Source organism: Artemia sp. Qi Xiang Cuo, chromosome 7 (genome assembly GCF_049724085.1).
Source record: "Artemia sp. Qi Xiang Cuo chromosome 7, ASM4972408v1, whole genome shotgun sequence".
Lineage (NCBI taxonomy): Eukaryota > Metazoa > Arthropoda > Branchiopoda > Anostraca > Artemiidae > Artemia > Artemia sp. Qi Xiang Cuo.
The window spans coordinates 16,259,906-16,282,405 of NC_142800.1; the positions used below are offsets into that span (position 1 = coordinate 16,259,906).

At 35.5% G+C, this 22,500-nt stretch overlaps 1 protein-coding gene across 2 annotated transcripts in view; it reads right to left on the minus strand.

Moving 5' to 3' along the window:
* The window catches only part of LOC148950004 (uncharacterized), a 46,433-nt gene extending 25,786 nt beyond the window's left edge, over positions 1–20,647 (minus strand). Inside the window, exon 1 of one of the 2 annotated variants that reach the window (XM_089091400.1) lies at positions 20,516–20,647. The gene's annotated coding sequence lies outside the window, so the exon portion shown is untranslated. Of the gene's footprint in view, positions 1–936; positions 998–20,515 lie in introns of those variants that run through there. The other variant, XM_089091401.1, reaches the window with a different exon arrangement.
* Between the last annotated feature and the right edge of the window lie 1,853 nt (positions 20,648–22,500).

The window sequence follows — 22,500 nt, forward strand, 5'->3', positions numbered from 1 at the left end:
GGACAGTTACAAACCACTTGGCCGGCTCACCAAGTTTTTTCTGCTTTCACAATTATGAATAATGCACTTTCTAACCATTTCTCATTGATGGACGCAAACACACTAATCCATAAGTGCACAAATAAGTGGGAGGAGCTTTTTGTTCGCACCGAGAATGAAGAGCCAGAAATCATCTGCGGTAAACTTACTGCTAATTATATAAACTGTGGTTCTGACAAAGGGATTTATTGGCCATTAATGGTAGGTTTTGGCAAAGGGCCTTATAGGCCATTGATGCAAGGTTCTGGCAGAGGGACTTATTGGCCATTGATGCTAGGTTGTGGCAGAGTGCTTTATTGGTAATTAAAGTTCTGGCACGAGAGCTTTATTTACCATTGGTACTAGGTTCTGACAGAGGGATTTATTGGCCATTAATGGTAGGTTCTGGCAAAGGGCTTAATTGGCCATTGATACTAGGTTCTGGCAGAGGACTTTATTGGCCATTAATGCTAGGCTCTGGCAGAGGGATTTATTGACCATTGATGCTAGGTTCTGGCTGAGGGTCTTTTTGGCCATTAATGCTTGGTTCTGGCAGAGGGGTTTATTGGCAAAGGAAAACAGCTAAATTGTGATTCGAAGTTTCAAAGGTGAATGAAAAATGACCACAGTGGGAGCAATATGAACAGGGAAATTGAATAGGAAACATTTTGCAGTTTTGGAAGACGCTGCCAGTTGATAAAACACGATTGGTAGCCATATATAGTCCATATATCTCAGAAACAAATTTCCATGGGGAATTTATTTAGATTTTGTATGACTAAACTTGCACAGTTATTTCTTCAGAATCGAATTTTCTGGATTTTTGTTTCATATTTTAACATATTTTTATGACATTTTCGGTAGAGGAAGGCTTTCAAACTGCACGTTGAAAGGTTTGTTTTTATATACATCAATCACCTTAGAACTATCAATGCGCTGTCGTGGTGGATTTGTTCCAGAAAGATGCATGCAATCCCAAAAAAATAAGCTGCTGAAAGAGACGAATAGTAATGAATATTCTAAAGCTTCATTTAACTGAGTTTATTCATTTGAAGATGCATAAAAATATGAAATTTGGTGCAAATAAGCTATTGGGGATGAGCGAGGACTCTTGTGCATTTTCAGTGCCTGCGCCCCAGAAAAGTGGTATGGCCCGCCTTTTTTCCGAGTAAAACAACAGTTTTAGCCAATTAGGAACAAAAATTATCTAATGAAGAATCTGATATACTAAATTACGTTACAATTCAAGCTATAGATTGAAACCAAATCTACAAAGCAAAGCTTAAGTTACAATATATGCTGAACCAGAATTTACGATTTATGCTGATTCTAAATATGTAAATTTCATTGATTTTAAATTTGTTCGTCAAAAATAATTAGAGTATAAATGAAAATTTTAATAAAAATCTAAAGATCAAGTGACCTTTTTAAGTAAAAAATGAGACCATGCCACATCAGAGTAGCAGTTTTTGGCATTTTGTGCCGTAATGGTGACAAAACAAAGAAATACATCTGGAAACGACTAACGAGTCTATGGCCTTTCAGTGTTAAAAAAGAGAGAGAGAGAAAAAAAGAAGAAAAACAACTAGAATCTGAAATTAAAATGCTTGCTGAATTATTAGATTTGCATGTTTTTTATTAGAGAAAAATAAAAATTTAACAAACGTGGTTTAGTGGTGTCCGTACACCTGACGAATAAAAGATCTAAAGTTGAACTGTAAAAAACGGTAATTTTGGCCCAACTAGGACCAAAATGTTATCGAACAAGTATTTTGAGAACTATTGAAAGGATTTTTTCTAAGCCCCTGAGTTTAGAGGCAATACCAGAAACGTTATAGAACTCGTCCCTAAACCTGCATGGACGGTCCTTAAATCATCTGTAAGAAAATACTGTTAATATTGACCGTTGGTACAATTACCTAAGTAGTAAGAGTGTATAAGATTGAAACGGGACAAGAAACGGGACAAGAATAGGGTCAAAAGTATAATAGATTGAAACGGGACAAGAAATGGGACAAGAATATGGTCAAAAGTATAATAGATTGAAACGGGACAAGAATATGCTCAAAAGTGTAATAGATATGAAGCGTACAAGAAACTGTTTTTTTTTTTTTTTTTTTTTTTTTTTTTTTTTTTTTTTTGATAAGAATTGCATAATGAATGTACCGTTTGACACAGACATTTTTTAGGAGCCAATCAGAGACATTAGAGGTTGCTCAATATACGATAACTTGATTTGTGGTCGGGATTTGAATAAAAGGAATGGTTTTCACTACAATTCATATTAGTAAGAGAATTGAATTCAGAGAGAATAGTTTATTTGAGAGGATATTAGTGGAGAAAAAATGAGTGGTGCATTTAAATAATTGGAGTTTAATGATGGAGTCGACAGCAGCAGCAACGATATACGAGTACCCAATGTGACTGATGAAATAAACACTGGGTGAAGACCATGCCTTGAATGGGACAGTTTGTATGCTAGATGCGTGATATTATTAAGCACGTTTAAGCAGGAGGAACAGCTATGTTTTGCTAGGTAGGTGAATATTCTCCATATAAATAAACTCCGTTCAGCATTAGAAGTCCTATCGAAATATATTGATGAGAACAAAATGCATCAGTGTATATTATTATTGTAATTATGTTCAATAAAATTGTTTCTAAATCAAAGGTATTTTTCTTTCTATAGTAGATTAGTGTATTTTTTCTAAAGTACAAAAAGAAATTTTGGATAGTCTGAAAATGGCTGTGAGAGAGTTAGGACTCTAAAAAATTGGTAGATTTGAAAAAAAGCGAATCTTGGGGAATCTAGTGTTTATGAAAAAACGTTTAAGTCTAAAAGACGATTTTCTGGAGTTGTCTATTCAAATAAAGATATTTTCCTGGGGGATGATTGTGGATATAATAAAACTGATTCTCAATCATTAAACTATTGCATGTAGCTTCAACATCTTTATCCAAATGCATTTATACAATTTAATGATATATATTGATAACTACACGGCAAAATGATATTATGGATATGCTTTTAAACATTAGTTTAGAAATTTAGGACTTTTTTTTTCATGAGAAAGATGGAGTTTAAGAATAATTTACTCCCTTTTCTGTGTATCCCAGATAATTTTTTTATATTGCTTGCTTAGTTTATTTGTGGTGGTGAAAGTGTCGATACATGAAAAAATTTCACATACATGTCCCCTATGTATGTACACACTGTGCAGTTGGTCATCATGTGAGACTTGTAGAATGATTGATGAGTATGATGAAAAGTGTAGATTATGCAACCCTTGTAAATTGCATAAAGGATATGCCGTACAAATTAAAGGTTGTAATTTCTGTCTTGAAGAGGTGTGTGACACTCACCCTAGAGGCCACCTATGCTTTAACTTTCTTTATGATAAATTTAATGAGTGGGAGAACACATATCCCGGTATGATTGGAAAGAATCCTAAGCGTGATTTTAGTTTATTGCTACGAGATTGGTATCGTCCTGGTTTTAGATTGTTCTGGGAGGAGGAGCCAGGTTAGTAATTCAACTGTTGAAACAAGAAAAGAATATGGTTTCTATGTAATCGTTGTAAAGATAATGGGTATTATGATAATAAGCCCACTGATTTTTATTTGGCTGTGACGGAATGTGATTCGACACTTGAGGACACTGTTTGAGAAATTGCTTCAAATAAGCAAATTGAAACATGTGAATTCTATAGAATGAATGAGAATAGTATCATTGACTATACAAAGAGATATGACAAGAGTGAAGTCACAATCTACTGTAGAAAGTGTGAGGCTAACATTACAGTACATCAGGATCAGTACACGGTGAATTCAGATAATCTAACGGCACTAGGTGTTATTGGAGAGTAGCTATGCCAAATAGAAGATGAAATCTAAAGAGTAGAAAACTAATTTTATTATGTATATAATATTCTATCAATAAACAATTTCCAATACATTTTTAGACCACTGTATTCTTAGCTCCTTATGATCAATCTTAAATACACTTTTAGGTATATTTTCCACTAGAGTCATTCAATTCAGTTAAGTCACCGTAGGTGTGGAGTACCTACTTTTTTGTATAGCGACGACATCTTAGAATGAAAAAGGGAAGCAAATCAAAGTCACATATCTTATTTGTTAAATCCTGTACTTGTCGATTATTTTAAATGATGGTTTTCCCACTGCTTTCAATAAAGTTGCTGAGGTAAGGAATGTAGAATTTATACGATAGGCAAAGAGGATCAAAAAATTCAATATTCTTCGCTGTTTGAAAGATGCATAGCCAATGACCGGTCTTCAGAGTTGATGGACTACTATTAACAATGATTTATGTGTTGTTAACACTTAGAATTTTTTCAATGAATTCCAACGGTAAACACTAGGACTTGTACTGGGAAATGTATGGATCCATACTAAAAACGTTTATATTTGGTTTGTGTTCATGGTGCTAGGTCTAGTAGAAAACTACCGTTGGGTGTGATTTCCCAATAGGTTTCAAATTGACTCAGTGATATTAGCGTGATACTCTTAGTCAAAGCATTGGCAAATGCTTTGACTTGCAAAAGCCTGTTGTTTTCGGACGTGGAGAATTGCCGATGTGATAATGACATTTGCATCGGGTGCTGCTGGAAGTGTTTTTCTCAAAATAAAATTCGATGGGGCCAGCTGTAACTTTATGTCAATCTTGACATTGGGGGGTAACCATTGGGATATATTGAATATCTCATGATTTAATTTTCCAACCAGATGATACTCTTGGGTAACTGCAGTAGTCAACTCACCATCGGTATCAACACCTGATCGATATTCATAGCCCAGTGATTGTCCTCTCAACTCTTTGCATGTCTTTGGTGTCATCATCATTAATTGTATGTAGCTTGCATAGTTGGATAAATTATTGCTAGTGCTCACCAAAGTACCATTAATAAATACATTAATTTGCTTGAATAGGTGGTGTAGAATACAGTTTTCTTAGGAAAAACCATTGGCAGCAGTTAGAGTTGTATTATCTGACTTTCTCTTCACCGCAACATTTAAATCAATAAATGTTGATGACAAATCAATGAAATAGTCTTCATTGGAAAATTTTTGAAAGTGTATATTTTCCGAGAGGGGTTGTGGGGGATGAAATTGTTCATAGTAGCCATACTTGACACTGACATCAACATTTTCAGCATTGAATAGATTCAATGAGGAACTAATTGATGGGTGTGATTCCTTGTGAGGGAGATAAGTCATCTTAAGAGAAGAAATCCATTCTCTGATCTAACAATCTTTTTTCTATTTCTTCTTCTGCTTATTGGTCTTCCTTGTTTCATTCCTCAAAGTCCTTGTTGATGTCCTTCGCTTCCCACCTGGGTGGAGACTGATGAGTGAATGACGCGCACGCCTCCTTTTCAACACCTCCCCATTTTGTCAAGATTTTAATTGCTCACCAATGGCTCTTGCTGAAGATCTAATATTTTCCTTAACACTCTCCTTGAAATTCTTGCACGACCCCCAATCCTGTAGTGTTTAGGCAGCAAAATTTGATGCAATAGGTACAAGATATTTTCTGGCAAGGGGTAGTGCAGAACAAAATAGCCTAGCGAACCAGCTACCAAGACCATAGCCAAAAAATTGTAGTACGCCCCTTGTAGTAGTCCAATCCATTGCCTATTTGACGTGGACTCAAAGCACCAACATAGCATTCGATATCGGGACAGACAAATGGAATTCTCCTATTGTTCATTTTAGGTGATTGTGCTATCGCCGACAATGGGTCAAAATAACATGTAATCACTGTTAAGCCTTTTGTTATTGCTAGAGGATCGCCCAATTCACTTCTTAGTGTTAACTGACAGAGTTCCAAATACGAAGTGTTTACAGGAACATACTGAAGATGCTTTATATTATAGTGATGAACAAGTTCATGGGTTGTTTTTCGTTCAAGAACACGTAGGAGGGGGATATTTGAATTACCAACTCTCGGTGTTTACACAAAGGATGCATAGAGAAATATGCAAGAGTACGAGGCGAAACCAGGTGGATAATCAGCAAAAATAACTTGATCCATCACGTAAACGGCGCCAGCTTTTTCCCCATTGATCATATTCTGTTTAAAGCCAAGAACATCTCTCTGATTATCATTGAGAATAATTATTTCAGTGTCAACAGGTGAAGTAATGTAAATACTATCGTTTTCCAATGAATAATTAAAATGGAATTTACCATTCCTACGAGATGAGATTTTTCTATTGATTGTACGACACAAATCAGTCCTATTATCGTATTCAATATATTTCAATTTAGCAGATGGATATTCGCTAGATTTAAGTGCTTCAACCCTTTCATAGTCGAAAAAGCCAGTCCAGTCGTATGGTATAACTTTTAAATCGTACACTCGATCCTTTCAACGGATGACGTAGACAATTTTGAGAATACAATCGAATAGAGTCACTTCATACGCACCGTCAAATTTGATGGCGGGGGAGAGTTTTGTCCAAAAATCACTTGTCATATTCAAGTCGTTATAGAAAGGATCGGAAACATTGGACATAAATGTTACATAGAGATCATTGGGCATTGTCAATATCTTCAACACCTATCCAAGAATCAAAATCAGAGTTGTATCCTAGCCACCGAACAAGTAACTGTTTCCTATCTCTGTGAGTACGAGTCTTTAATATCTTTTCAATTTGATAGATTTCACTATTATTTTTAATTTTTTGTAGTTCATAGTCATAAAAACCGTCGAGAATCTCTTCATCTTTGGTATCACGTAGGTGATAAGTTATGAGTTTAGCGTCTAGGATTTTTGCCACTTTAAAAAGTTCTGTGGACCACAAGTAATTTCTCTTTTCAGAAACATTAGTTGCTCCATTAAATTGAACGTTACCACCAACATTGCATTGTGTCTTCTTCTTGACGATTGTTTCATTAGGAAACTGTTTAAGAAAAGTGTCAATTGTATAATGATCAGAATGATGAACTTCCATTAGTGTAGAGTTGGACAATGATCGATGAGGTCGTTGATTATAAATCAACATGATTTTATATAAATCATGAATAAAAACCGGTGTATTTTTCAATGTACAATATCTTGAAATTAAAAGTCAAATAGTTATTATCAATCGTTCGGCCAATGCAGCCTTTATAGGACTATGACTATGATAGAGCAGTGTATTATATTTCACTAGTAATCTTGCAACATGGGGATTAACAAATTCACTACCACGATCCGTTTGAATTGTTTTATACGAATCCTGTTCGAGAATACTTTCAATGGCCTGAGCAACTTCAACGCCTCTCTTTGATCGCAATGGAATCGCATATGCATAACGACTATAAACACTGATTGCAAGTAGAATGTACTTGTATGGTGTATTGTGACGTCGTTGAATCTCATCTAGAGTCAGGAGATCTGATTGCATTATATGCAATGGGTAAAAGGCTTTAGTTTTTCAATATTGATTGGCATGAAGTCTGATCAATACTTGATTCGTGTAACAATACGAAGAGTGTAACTTGATTCATTTTGTAGATAGTCTTGTACACTTTTAGTGTGAACACCAGTGACTTTGGAAAGAGTGGTGGGGGAACTTAAACTCCCCACTTCACCAATATTTTCATAAACACCTTTCAGAACTTCAAATATTTTGAGCGAAAACATGCAGTATAACGTCCGTTACCCTGTTGTATGCGTGCTTTGGATGATGAAACGGTAAGTTTTCCATTTATCCCACCAGCATAGTCAAGTTTTTTCTGTTAGGTTTTCTATTTTTTTACGAAATTTATTTAAAATCTTCTTCTTCTTCTTCTTCATGTTCATGTTTTAATGGTGTTGTTGTTGTTGATGATGCATATTCATATAATTTTTTTAGAATTTATCTATTGCTAATAAGACTTTTGGGGAAGTTTAATGTATTTAGAAATTTGTATAGATGAACGTCAATTGATATTAGTCCTTTACGATTTGTAACCATGTCACAGATTAAATCAAGTAGATTATAGTTCTTGCCCTCAATTATAATCTCTTTTCCATTATTCTTAACTTGAACACGATCTTGACCACTTTCCAAGAGAAAGCTTAGGGGTTATTTAATTTTTTACCGATATTATTAGGGTCTTAGATTTCCAATTTTCAATACAATCGAATCCAATTCCTCCTTCTTTAATTGTGTTCCAGCAGCAGCAGCAGAATCCTGAGGAGATGATTCTTTTTTGTGATCAATACCAGCAGTGGCCTTCACATGATAGGCCATATGTTTGTCCACTCGGCGAAGTGAATCTTGAAGTAAAAGCAGTTTCTTATCATCCTCAATATTCTCATTGTCAAGGAATTTACTCAGATTGTTTTCAAAGTGTTTCACGGGTGAGAGAGCGAGTTCTATTGGAGTCAATTTATAGGGGTTTTGCCATTCTCACTAGAGAAAACTGTTTACAAGTCCTGCAATTATTGGCAGTAAAAGTTTGAAAAAGCTACCACCCGCCTGAAGAAGTCTTTTCCTTTTAAAATTCTTTCCTTTTTTTTAGAGGCCAATGAACGTACAATAGAACGATGTTGCTTTGCCTGTTGCTCAACTACTTCTGGCAGTTGAACATTACCCTCGGTCAAATTTAAACAAAGTTCAGATATTAGATTAATGAAATCATTGTCAATACCATGTTTGAGTATGGCTTACCTAAGCGAGGGTTTTGAAGTGCTTAGAACTGAAAACAGATGTCTATTTTCATTTAGTTTCTTCAGTGTCATGATACCAACTAATAGGTCTTTTTAGAGTTCACGGGGAGATATACTGTAATTTCATTGTCAAAAATATCTGTGACTACACGCAGATCCTCGGGTGTATTTTGATTAAGATCCAATAGAATATAACCGTGGGATTTATTAGTTTCTTGATTGTATGCTGAGAACAGGAATTTGTATTAGCGAGCTAGAATCACGAACAACTCTGTAGATGATATAGTAGGTGCAGTTCAATACAAGTGTTCGCATACATTTGCTCTGATGAAAGAGATTGTGTAGAACCAGAGTAACAGAAATCTGTTCATGATGAAAGTGAACAGTAAACAGTTGTAGCATTTCATGGGACCATTGTTCAATAGATTCAGCCAGATCGTCAATGATCAGCCAAGAGTTTGGTTCAATAATGCTGAAAACATCAAGTCCCTGTATGAATTGTATCTGCACCAATCCGATCGTGGCAATTGGTTTTATTTTATCGTATGACTCCTGCCAAATACTGTAACAATAATAGATTTTTTTCGGTTTTTCAACAAACATTTTATCGCAATTTTTAATTATTTTAGTTAAGATTGTTATTTTGCCTGACATTGAGGGCCCAAACAGAAACGATCTGAATGGTGTTTTAAATTGATACATGTTCCCTTCAACAGTTCACCTAGACAACTAACTGTAGACTATGGCTGTCTAATGACTAAATAATTAACCTACTACTACTACTACTACTACTCCGTTCAAGAATAATAATAAAAAGAAGAAGAAGACGAATAAAGAATCATATTTTCTTTTATTATATGCATACAAAGTAACAACACTTAAAAAATACTACATTGAACATGAAAGCACATTAAACATGAAAAAATACACTTTTTTAATTTATTTATAATAAAAAATACAACATTTACATAGGCACAGAGAAAAAAAACACTTAAATAAATACACTTTTTTTTTTATTTATAGAAAAAATACAACATTTATTAGAATAAAAAAAATACAACATTTAAATAGGCACAGAGAAAAAACATTTAAATAGATACACTTTTTTTTTATAGAAAAAATACAACATTTATTAGAATAAAGCACTTTTATTTACAAAATTTTAAATTTTGGGATCCCTCCCTCCGGGGGTGGCCGCGGCGGCGGCCGGGGGGTCCCACAGCGGCGGGCCGGGAAGCGCCGCGGGCCGGGCATCGGGGGGCCGGGCCGGGGGCATTAAATAGTGGAAATTGATCTTCCTTGCACACATACACATTGAAAATTGTTTGTGATATAGAAAAAAAGAATTAAAAACAACCAATTACCCAAAAACCCCCCCCATCCACTTTGTACATCTTTTATTAAATGAATTTAAGTTAATTTTTCTTGACCGAGTTGTTTTATGTACTCAATACAATCAACAAGGGCTGAAATTAAATAGTTACCGGGTGGTAGTACCGTCACACCATCCTCAAGTACATAGACTTTGTCTGATATGCCAGATATGGCGTTTTTCTCAACTCTAACTGTGTAGTTTTTAAATTGTAAAGAGCGAATCGCCATGATTTTCGCCCTTGGCACTAAACTACGTTCCACACATTTTCTATAAAAAATCTTGGTGAACTTATTTTTTAAAAATAGTTCAAGTACGCCTTTTCAAACTAGTTTGATATCATTTCCGTGCGTTTACAAACAGCATACCTTTGTACCGGGAAACACAACACTGGATATCAGATCACTACCCGTTTCAGATTTTAGCATAAACAATTGTTTAGGGGCCTTGCGTTTCACTAGCTCTTGGTAGAGGGATTCGTCCCAATTAGTGTAGTCCATTCGTGAGCTAATGTACTCGCCATTTTCCAAATCATTCAATAGATTTTCAGTTTTGACTTTTAACAGGAGTGAATCACTGTCCCCGTAATACACTTGAACTTCTCCCTCAATCGGCCACTGTACCTTGTATACATTATAATAAAATGACAACATGAGTTTCTTGTACATTTCAGTTATTGCACTCCCCCCTGCAATATTTTTATTTTATAAAATGTTTCTTTTCTTGCGGTTTAGAAGTACCAGATTAGAGTTTATGATTGCGAACGATGTGAAGTTTGGATCCGCAATGATTTGAGCACAATCTTTGGGGTTGGTTACAGTGTCACATCGACTTCTGTTTCGTATGCTCTCGCACATTTTACCGAAAGCTGAGTTCAAAATGAGTTTATAGACTTCTTTTTCAACTTTCGTTTTCGCTTGTGAATGCTTACTGACAAAGGTGTCAATAAACGTTTTCATGAAAGGCTTTTGATCAAATTGGAGGGCTCTATGAATCGTTGTGACCTTGAAACCATTGGACACCATCCATTTCAATAGCATGTGAATAACAACGATATTCTGTTTCGGGTTGAGGTCGGCAATTAGTTTTTGTTTTGAAGGGATCCAGTGCATACTACCGTCCTCTACTAAAGATGAATTGTAGGGGCTCAAAGAGTCCCTAAACACCGATCTATATATACACGGAAAAACAAAGTATTTTGCCGAGTCATGGATTTCCATGGGTATTTAACCGTCAATTTCAAAAAACCTTCTCTCTGCCCCATTCTCCTCAACACTGGCAATGTCAGGGAAATTCGAAGCACATGGATTGGGAAGCCATTTATAATTGCCATACGGCAAACAGTAGTGAGACATTGCAGATGGGTAAAGAGAATTCATATCCAAAAAAACTGCGTCCGACTTTTCATCGGTGTGCTGTCCAGTCGGATCAGTTTTCATGATATGATCCCCGTGAATAACCTACCCACCCGTCAATGATCTCTCTACAAACAGATACTGATCCACATCGGTGATCAAAACTATTTCTTCTTTGCTGATTTTAAGTATCAAGTCCATCACCAAATGAGGAGTGGTAAAATAATAAACTAAATCCAACCCAAAGTCCCCATAAATTTATCCGTATTTTTGCACACAATGTCCAGAAGAGTGAGTACGTCACTGGCCAAGTATAGTTTACAATAATCCCACCCATTTTTACACCCAACCTTTGCCCAAACCCTCTTAGCAAATTCGTAGTTGCTAGTGGTGCACTTACTCTCATTGGGAGACTTGTAGGTAGCTACAAGGAATGTTAATGACATCACATCTAACCTTAAACCAGAGCTGATATAACCATATGGGTATATACAAGTACACATTAATAAATCATACGTTTCACCATCGGGAAAGTTATGTTTGTGGAAGGGGAAGCCATCGAAATTATCACCTCCCTTTACCTGACAAACTTGACTTAAAGTTTCGGGACAGAAGACGAACGAGTCTAAAAACGGTATTTTATTCAGGTACGTGTTACCCTTGTCAACTGTTTTCCACATGAATTCTAGCAGCAGTAGATTCTCCGATGATTTGGGTATAATTTTATATGAAAAAGAACCATCTATCCATGCGTCATCTATAACTCCACCCTTGGCAATGCGGGCCAACGCCGGTAGAACAATCTTTAAGTCGTAATTGGAATTGTGTATAAAAACAGGTACGAAATATTGTTGTCTAACGTTTAAATTGCATGACTGATGGGCTACCCCTCTAAAGTTACTCCCTCCCGATGTAATTTCATGCCACAAATGATCATGGTCGATCACCTTCCTCCTCCTTCCGTTCCCAACACCATCATCGAATTCTCCCTTGCAAACCCAACACATTTTACGATTTTTAATGGCCACCATGTCATCTGGTGATAGGAGCATAGGATAGTTTGTATAACGAAGGCGCGAAATTGCACCGTTCACTTTTTTGATTAGACTGACCAATGCCGAGCGCATGAAGTCTTCACCGTCACCCAACATCTCAACTACATCCAGCACTTGCATGGTATTATTGGAATCTCGTTGCGCGTGAGCGTAAGAGACCCCTATGGCTTCTTGTATTTTAACACGATTTGAATTTGACGGATCGCATACGTCTATCAGTTTCGCTTCGCAGTCCAAAGTGATCTTATTGCTCTGCAGGAGCGTGTTTTGACAATTTTTAAAACGTAAGATCGCTCTATCTCCAAATACCGTCTCCACAGCCTGGTATCAATGACGTTTACAGTGTTTCATGTGATGTTTTAACTTTAAATCAGAGCGAAATCCTACGAGGCATGTCGGACAGTAATAACATATATTCCCCTTTTTACCCTCCCCCAAAACCCTACTAATATCCGTAATTGGATTGAAATGACCAATTGAATCGGACTCTGTGGGTGGAGTGTATAGAAGCCACACCCAATGTTCCACTGATTCAATTGAAGGAGCCCGTACTGGAAATAATACACTCTTCTTATCGGAAACCTGGCCCTCCTGAAATTCTGTTTCATACTGTAACACCGTGACACCAATCTTTAAATGTGCATTAGCCCGCTCAAAAATATCTATTCCTTTTAGTGTCACGGGAAATTGTCCATTTAAACAATTAAAATCTACTTTGGGGAACTTTGAACCCTCCCTACCATTAACTGCCATTTCATCCAACTTTTTTTTTAGATGCATATATTTGAAGAGGTATGTATGCAGCAATTAAAAATGCATACTTGAAACACTGCAGCCTCGTATCGAAACAGATTCGTTGTATCCCCCTACACCCCTCTAAATCTGAATGATATTTTAATTCTAAACCCCTCTCCCTATGCCCACCTCTTACAATAAAATCCTTTTTAAACCTACATATATTAACATTTAAACTTTCAATAAATAAAACCACCGACCTACGATCACCCTCATTATAATTTTACCCCTTGCTGCTAAATCAACGAGACCAAATTAGACAAAACATCTAGAAAATTGAGAAAGTTGGCTAAATTTCCTACAACTCTGCGTGCAATCTTTTTGAATACAGCTCGTTCGCAATCTAATTAAAAAAACATATTTTTAGTGCTATTAATTCTTTTAAACTGACCCCCACCCCCCACACCCCCATTTGTTGTTCAAGAATGGATCGAACCTTATCTGTAAATTAATGTATAAGAGTAGATGGGTCTGTTATTATATACCCTGACACTAGAGAGTTAAAGGGATAAATAAATTTGGCACAGTGGGTCTTTGTTTTGTGCAAGGCAGATTTGGACAGAAAAAATCTGGAAGAGGGGATACTTGTGTTGTTGTTGTATTACAACTACTAGTAGTAGCTATATCATTAAGCGGAATGGTGGGGGGTGACACAGAATTGTCAATAACACCACCCCCAGTCTGTTCAATTACACTGGTTGGAGATGGCATGAGGTCCCCTAAGCCTGATAGTACATATTCCAAGGTGTTTGGGGACAATTGATCGAGCAAGCCTGTATTGTCCTGTGTTGGAATTTCTTTATGAGGACCCGGTTCAGAAGCACTACTAACATCACCTAAATGCTCATGCATAAATCTATCTGCCCACTCCGGGTCCTCCAACATGTCAATATCACAATTTAAGTCATCTAGGCTAGCCATGTCCCCAAAAACATCATTAAGAAAACCTCTATGCCACTCCATATTCTCTACAACTAATGAAGGTTCGTCTCTGAACTCCACTGGTGGTTATAGAATTGGTCCAGTAAATGCGGATGTCTCATCACCCAATGGCGGTGCTATATCATTAATCTATAGAAAAAAGGTTTTATTTTCTATGTGAAATAAGCATTATTTCTTAAAGTTGAAAAATCATGTTCATTTTTTTTCCATACCACCCAAAAAACTCAATTCCTCCTAGAATTATTTAAACTAAATACTTTTTGCTTAAAGCATTATACTATCTCCATGAATTAAGGGGTAGACAGAAAAATAAGCGGTGCATGTACCACTCAAACACACACACACACACACGAATACGCACACACGCACACATACACGCACACACACACACGTAAACACGTACACACACACACACACACACCCAGGATCACAAACACACAGAATAACATGAAAGCGCACAAACGCACACGCTTACGCACACAATCCCACATACCACAGCACGCACTCACTCACACGCACACACACACACGCACACACACACACACATATAAACACAGATGCACACACACGCTGAAATATTCTTACAGGTTGAAATTATTTTTCTAACCCCTATATATATTCCATTAGCCTATAAGTAATTATGTCTCTGAAGTCAGATAGAAACGCGCTGCGGAAACAAATCATGCCACGTCAGAATTTCTACTTCATAAATTCTTAATTTTCTCATAACTTTTGATGGATTAAGTTAAACGGAAGAATTTAAAGATATTCAAAATCAACATTAAAATACAATTCGCTTGATATGTATATTGAAAAAATTACAGCACTCGGATCAAACATAAGAAATAATGATATGGAAATAAATATACACTATTCAATCACTATGTCGTAATTGAATTTGCACTATTCATTATACTATCTCAATGAATTATAGAGTATACGTAGCGCATGCACCGCTCACACCCTCACACACACACACACACACACACACAAACACACACACAAGAGCGCACACACACACACACACACACACACAAACTTTTACAGTGTTGCAAAAATGTCGAAAAGATTAATTCATTAACCTATAGAAAAAAAGGTTTTATTTTCTATGTGAAATAGGCACTGTTGCATAAAGTTGAAAAAACATTTTCATTTTTTCACTCCATCTTTAAAACTTAATTCCTCTTAGGATTATTAAAACTAAATACTTGCCTCCACCCCCCTCCCACAGAAAGTTCAGAAAGACGCAAAAGAGTGCTTTCTTTGCCAATCAAAAAATGTATTATATTCAGATATCGCTGTGGGTGGCAGAGAAATTTAAAAAAATGGTTGGGGGCGGGGGGATTACCATTTTAATATCTCTGACATACACTTTTACGGTGTTGAAAAATGGCTAAAAGAAAATACTTTAAAAAAAAAACAAAAAAAAAGTTGGATAGAAATAGGTGGAAGCTAGAGGTGAGAATACTCACATATCCAAATTCAGACTGCTGTTGAGTGCCGTCCGTTTCTTGCATAGATGTGGTGGCGATGTCACGGGCTTGTACAGATGAGCCAGTAGGGCTCCCCATCATGTGAGCAACCATCCATTCTCTTTTCAGCTTTCTACCTGGCTAAATAGGAGCTGGCACTGGTGGGTTTTGGGCAGGCAGCGCCGGTCTGGAATGGATGTGAGTGGCCCCCAATGAACCAACTATCTCCGCTTGTTGTATTGGAGTAGCCTTAGCTCTCTTTTCCGGGGGAGAGTAATTGTAGGAATCCTCTTCCTTAAAAAGAAGAAGAAAAATATAGTAAGGAAATAATAATAACCTCTCTTTTACAGATAAATTGTCTTCTAAAGTTTATTCTGATGTTTGTAGTGCTATAACTATTAGCACTTTAGAAATATTTAAAAAGAAAAGCTTTTTAAGTAAAATTTTGGAAAATTTTTAGTTCGGGGGGGAGGGCGATTTCAAAAACATCTCCCCATAATATAATTTGTCCTATAAAGTCAATTCGGATATTTGTAGCACTCTATATCTATTAGCACTTTAGAAATAATTAAAAAGGCTTCTAAAATAAAATTTTGAGTTCTGGGGGAAGGGGGATTTCAAAAACATCTCCCCCATAATATAAACAATGATTTAAAATATAGATCAAAAAAATAGTCAACCATATTAAAAGCTAACCAAACACTAAACTTCAGTGGTTTGTGTGTCGGAATGACCACATTAGTTTTCTTGTCAAAGGATATACGTGTCTGCACAAAGACCTCACCCCTCCCCCCCATTTACTTTTCATTCGAAGAAATAGTTTGTTTTTTCACCTTACAATGAACGTGTTATGTTTGATTCATTGCCCCTTTCCCTGTCTTATACTTTTATGAGAGACTATTAATCATCTGTTAAACCCTTTTGCTTTCATCAAATATATCTCGTCTAATTTGGCCAAAAAAAAAGAAACTCCTGTAAACGAGTCTTGAATCACACATTTCCATCTTTTTGTTTTCTTAATCCCGATAAGATGCATGCCAGTGTTGTTTTGAAATTGTCACTCTTGCTAACATGATAAGACACAGATGCCTTTATTTAGCCCGGAAAAAGACAGCACATTTTAGATGGACGATTGGAAAAGGATATTTTTGAACGAGATATGTAAAACTACAGAATTATGCTCGTAAAAAAGCAATAGAAATGGGGATTTTTGTTTTACATAATGGAAAAAAACGTGCTTTACCTTTTCTATCGAGTATACTCATAGTATTTTAAGGTGTGTATTGTTGGAGGGAGGAGGGGGTAAAGGCCCTCTTGAAATTTCGATTTACTGGTAAAATGCTTCTTATCTGGAAAAACATTAAGAAATTCGGTAAACTATATTCACGTTGAAAATATAAATATCCATTGTTTCAAAGTTAATAATATTCAGTGTACTATGCTCGATATGTTAAAACATAATGAAAATTAAATTGTAGTGCATGAACATTTTATACGGAATTTCAAGGACGAATAAAAACGGATGCTACCTCGAAAAAAAACTCTGGTTGAGTTACATAATTTCGTGCATGCTCCCAAAACATGTTTGACTACTTTATATCATACCAGTTTTTTTTAAATGTGCACGTGAACTCACGATGTACATTCTTATGAAATTCTTATTAATAACAGAAAAAAACCTGTCTGCTTAAATTATATCATTACGACCATACTCTCAAAACATGTTTGACCACATTATACCTTGCCAAGTTTAAAAAACCTTGACTTTAGTTTCATAACATGCATTATAGTGTGCCAACTTTTAAAATATTCACGTGTAAGTTTAATGACACAGCCATGGGTTTTTCTTGCGCAATTCCAATGTATGTTTTCATGTATCCCTGAAAACAACAGCAATTTCAATGTATATTTTCATGTAGGTTTTCAATCTATTACACTTTTGACCATATTCTTGTAGGGTTGAATGTATGGTTGAATGTATAGTTCAAACCTTTTACACTTTTGAGCATATTCTTGTCCCGTTTCTTGTCCCGTTTCAATCTATTATACTTTTGACCATATTCTTGTCCGGTTTCTTGTCCCGTTTCAATCTTATACACTCTTACTACTTACCTAGCTGTTACAGAGTACCATTTTTGGCATGCCTGCTATTATGGTGGAGGTAGGCAGGATTTTTTTTAATGCAAGTAGGGGAAGGGGTAACAATGGCCTCAAAAAATTGTTCCCCCTTCCATTTCCCCTGAGAGGCTATTTAAAAATTTGGTGAACATTCAGTTGACCTCCAGGCTCTTAGTTCTTAGATTAGACTGATTAAAAAACATGATTTTTCAACTAGATGTAAGGAGCGACAAAAATCCTAAAACGAACAGAAATTATTCCATATATAGCGGAGGGGTCTACCCCTTCCTCATCCCTTGATCTTTACGTTGAAGCCTTGAAATTCTTTAAAAATACTTCTCATTTAACAGCCTTTATGTTTGAGCAGTCTTTCTTATAGATTTATGACAAAAAGTCAAAATTTGGCGTAAAGAGCGGCGGTTGAGGAAAGATTAGCTCCCCTTATATACGAAATGATTTCTGCTCGTTTTGAGTTTTCATTTTTTGCCTTACTTTCAATTGAAAAAAAGTTTTTCTTTAATTTCTAACCAATTTTCATTACATGGCAGAACCCCCCCCCCCCTCTCTGTAAAATTCTCCCAGAAAATTCCCCATAGAAACTTTACTCCCCACGGAAGATTCTCTCCGTGAGAATACCCCCGCAGAAACCCCCCCCTCCCCTCCCCGAATTATTGCCGTATACTTTCTAATAATAAATACTATATTTGACAATGAACAATTTTCTTTAATTATAGCCTTTTCCCTAAGGAAAGCGGAGGTCATTTTAGCCCCAGAGGCATAGTTATTGAATCTTTGGACTATGTTGAACAAAATAGCTATCTCACAATTTCGATTGGATGTCTGTTGCGAAAAAAGGGGCATGGGAAGGGACTAGCTGCCCACCATTATTTTTGGTCACTTAAAAAGGGGACTAAAGCTTTTAATTTTCATTCGAATTAACACGTAAATAAAAATATTTTATATTTTTCAATCCATAAAAATAAATTAAAATAATAAAAATAAACTCAACATTTTTGTAGAAAGAAACTTAAAATTTCTGGAGTAGGGTTCTTTGATATGTTGAATCTGATGATGATATTTTCATTAAGATTGCTTGACTTCCAGTTGGTACTTCCCCCGTTTTTAGAAATTCAGGCAAATTTTCTCAGGCTCGTAGCTTTTGATAAGTAAAATAAAATTTAATAATTTTTTTTTTGGAATGAGTATAAAAGGTAATTCTTTTGATGTGTTATTTGCTATCAAAATTTCTTCTGTTTTTAATATCGGTTACATTTGGGCTTAGTCGTTCCTTACTTACAGTTCGTTACCACGAACTGTTTGATATGGATGAATATAAGATAAAATCTGATATCTTATTGCGAAAACTAAAGTTTATTTACGAGCGGTCCAGATTATTTTGAAAAGAAAATTCACTGAAATACCCCTTTTTCTCAAAACACTGCCAGGGAAAAGCTAAAATTTAACGTAAAGAGAGGTAGCTGAGAGGTTGTAAGCCCCCTTCATAGGGGTTTTAACCCTGACTCAGACACTAAAAACGAACAGAAATTAAATAAAAAAGCAAAGTTTTTTTTTCAAAGGCAAGCAAAGAGCGGCATCAAAACTCAAAACAAAATTGTTCTGCACATAAGAGGGGCTGCTCTCAGCCCCTGCTCTTTGCGCTAAAGTCTCAGAGTGCTTTAATGAATGCATTGTTGGGTACAATAAAATGTAAATAAAGTATACATTTTATATACATAAAATGTATATAAAATGTATAAAAATGTAATAAAGTAAGTAGGTAATTACAAACCTTTATTTCCTGATCACCTTTCGAATGCTTAAACTCGAAATTTCATTGTTGAAAGCAAATTTGCTCCGAAATGCCCTTCCCTTTTTGAAGTAGTGTGAATGATAGTTTTACTTTTATCTCATTCCAATTGTCTATGTATTATAGAAATTGTTCTTAAAATACGTGTATGGAAACAGAGCCACTGTACCGTGAAGATTAGGGGCGTTGAGGGGCACATCACCACTCTTATACAGGTTAATTTATGTTGGTAAAAAAAATTTTTGTCACTCTTTGCTTTTAATTCCAAAAGACTTGTTTCTAGTTAATTGAGGATGGAGCTGCCAGTTTCTGATTGAAGTTATGATGAACACACATGAGGAGTAAATGCGAATATTTTTATCTGAGGAATAAGCCCCATAAGCTCACAAAAAAAAATCTGCGAAGCTACTTAGTTTTTTTCTTATTTGGAGTTTCAGTTTCTCTTTAATTTCAATCAGATATTGTTCTAAAAAATGAAACTTGGAATAGGTAATAGGTTATGGTTGGAAAATAAGATAAGGCGAGAGTCCCCCGCAAGGCTCTATGGCCGGCAATACAGGAAGAAGGAAAAACAAATCAAATGAAGAAAAAAAGAGCGTTCAGTTCATTATCACCAAAAGCCTCGGGCAAAACCGAGTATCTGCATTTTCAAGAAGGGTATGGAAGTTATTCTGAATTTTAAGCTGACTTTGGGAAATTTAATGATGCGATCTGTATCTCCATTTATTTCTCCAGTTCTGAAAATGAAAAAAACAATTTACGATTTCTCAAAAACCCAGAAATCCAGATGCTAGATTTCGGGAGAGGCCAGCCAAAATGCTGACAACTTGTTTTACATACAACTTTAGTTTAAAAGATTACGTTCCAATTGTAAACACCTGACCTTTACAACAAACACTCTTAAAATATAAAAACTTACCAGCTGAAATCTAATTCACAATCCAAGAAATCATATTTTTTTTATATGGCTATTTGAAAAGTTATTTCTCCGGTAGAAACACATTTCGAGGCCTTTTCGCGCAGATTCCTGAGAGTGGTCGATAGAAACTTTCTCAGGAGCCGGATTTGTTTTTTCTTAGTTAAGAGATGTTGAACAGACCTGAAGATAGGGCAAAAGAAATAAATAGTTTATAATTAAAAAGTTAAAGCTCACTTAATTGGCACCTGAATAATCAAGTACTTTTATTGAGAAGTTGGCCTGAGAAAATGAAAATGATTGTTCAAAAAATAGTGTTCTTTGTGAACACTTCTCTTCAAAAATTCCAATCTTTAAAGTACCAAGAGCATTGAAAATAAACCCCCCCCCCCCCGTACCAATCTGAGGAACTAAGTCATACCTGAACATAATAATTTTTGAAGAGTATCTTTTAGTTGTCCCAAAACCGTTTAGTTTTTTAGTGAAGTATTACAATTTGGTTAATGTTATCACTTTAAACTGTAACTAAATTAAAAAAGAAGCTTTTTTCAAATGAAAGTAAAGAGCAATCTTAAAACTTTAAACGAACAGAAAATATTATGTATATGAGGGGAATTGCCCCCTCCTCAACACCTCACTCATTATGCTAAAGTTTTTTTTAGTACTTTTAAAAAAGTTTTTTATTGTTCTAATGAAACGAACTTTGTGTTTCAGTAGTCATTCTTTAAGAATTGGGACAAAATTAAAACTTTAGTATAAAGAGCGAGGTGTTGAGAAGGGGGGTTTTAAGTTTTAACATTGCTAGTAGTATCCCTTTTATGGATTTAACAAGGCCCATGGCCAGGATTCCACATGGCCCTGCTTTTAACAAGGCGCCTATCAGTAGTATAGGGTCAGTCTATTTAATAAGCCATTCCCCCTACTCTTTTCATCTTGGTGGCTTAAGATCCTGAAAAGGTTTAACGGTGATTTTCCCCAATGCTACAATCTACTTAACCAAATTCGTAGATGGCGCTATTGTTAACTACAGTTATAGATGGTATCTTCAACGTTACATTTTTTTAGCCTTTAAGTAACTTTCCATTGATTTTATGACATTTGTATCTGATATAGGAATCGAAAATGAGACCCATGATTTCCTTTGGTAAAAGAACGAAACAATACTCGACTGAGCCAACAAGTCATTGAAAATATTATGTCCTTGGAAATACATTCTAGATAATCAGTATATTGTTTCTGGGACAATGCCCAACTGATACTAAGCGTCACAATATCGTAACAAGTTATTTGCGCAATCGATTTCTTAATTGGATTTTTGGTATGTAGTATCAGTGATCTGTTTCGGGGCACCATCTTTGGCATCATTCCGAGAATATGCATACCACGGTGATTTGAGATACTTGCTGAACTTTAACAAGTTGAACGTTTAGAATGTTTATTGAAAAATCGGAGATGTAAGAAAAGGAATTTTCAGCTGTTTTACGGAAATGTAGGATGTTACATGCTAGAAAGAAGTTTGAATCAAGGAATGTGCCAAGAAAATCAAAAATTAATAAAAAAGTACTTTGCCATAGAACAAACTCGCTACTCAGTAAATTTAAAGTCTTTTAATTGGTGACTGAGTATAAAAATTTAATAAAAAAGCACTTGTGCATAGAACAAACTCAACTACTTGGTAAATTCCAAGTATTTTAATCGGTGAGAGAGTGTCAAAAATTAATTAAAAAAAACACTTTTGCATAAAAAAAACTCAGCTACTGGGTAAATTCCAAATCTTTTAATTGGTGCATGAGTATCAAATATTAATATAAAAGCAATTTTTCATAGAACAAATTCAACTACTTGTTAAATTTGAAGTCTTTTAATTGGTGACAGAGTGTCAAAAATTAATAAGAAAGCGCTTATATATACACATGTGCACATACACATACACATACACACGCCCATACACATACAAATACCCATACATATACACATATACATACAAA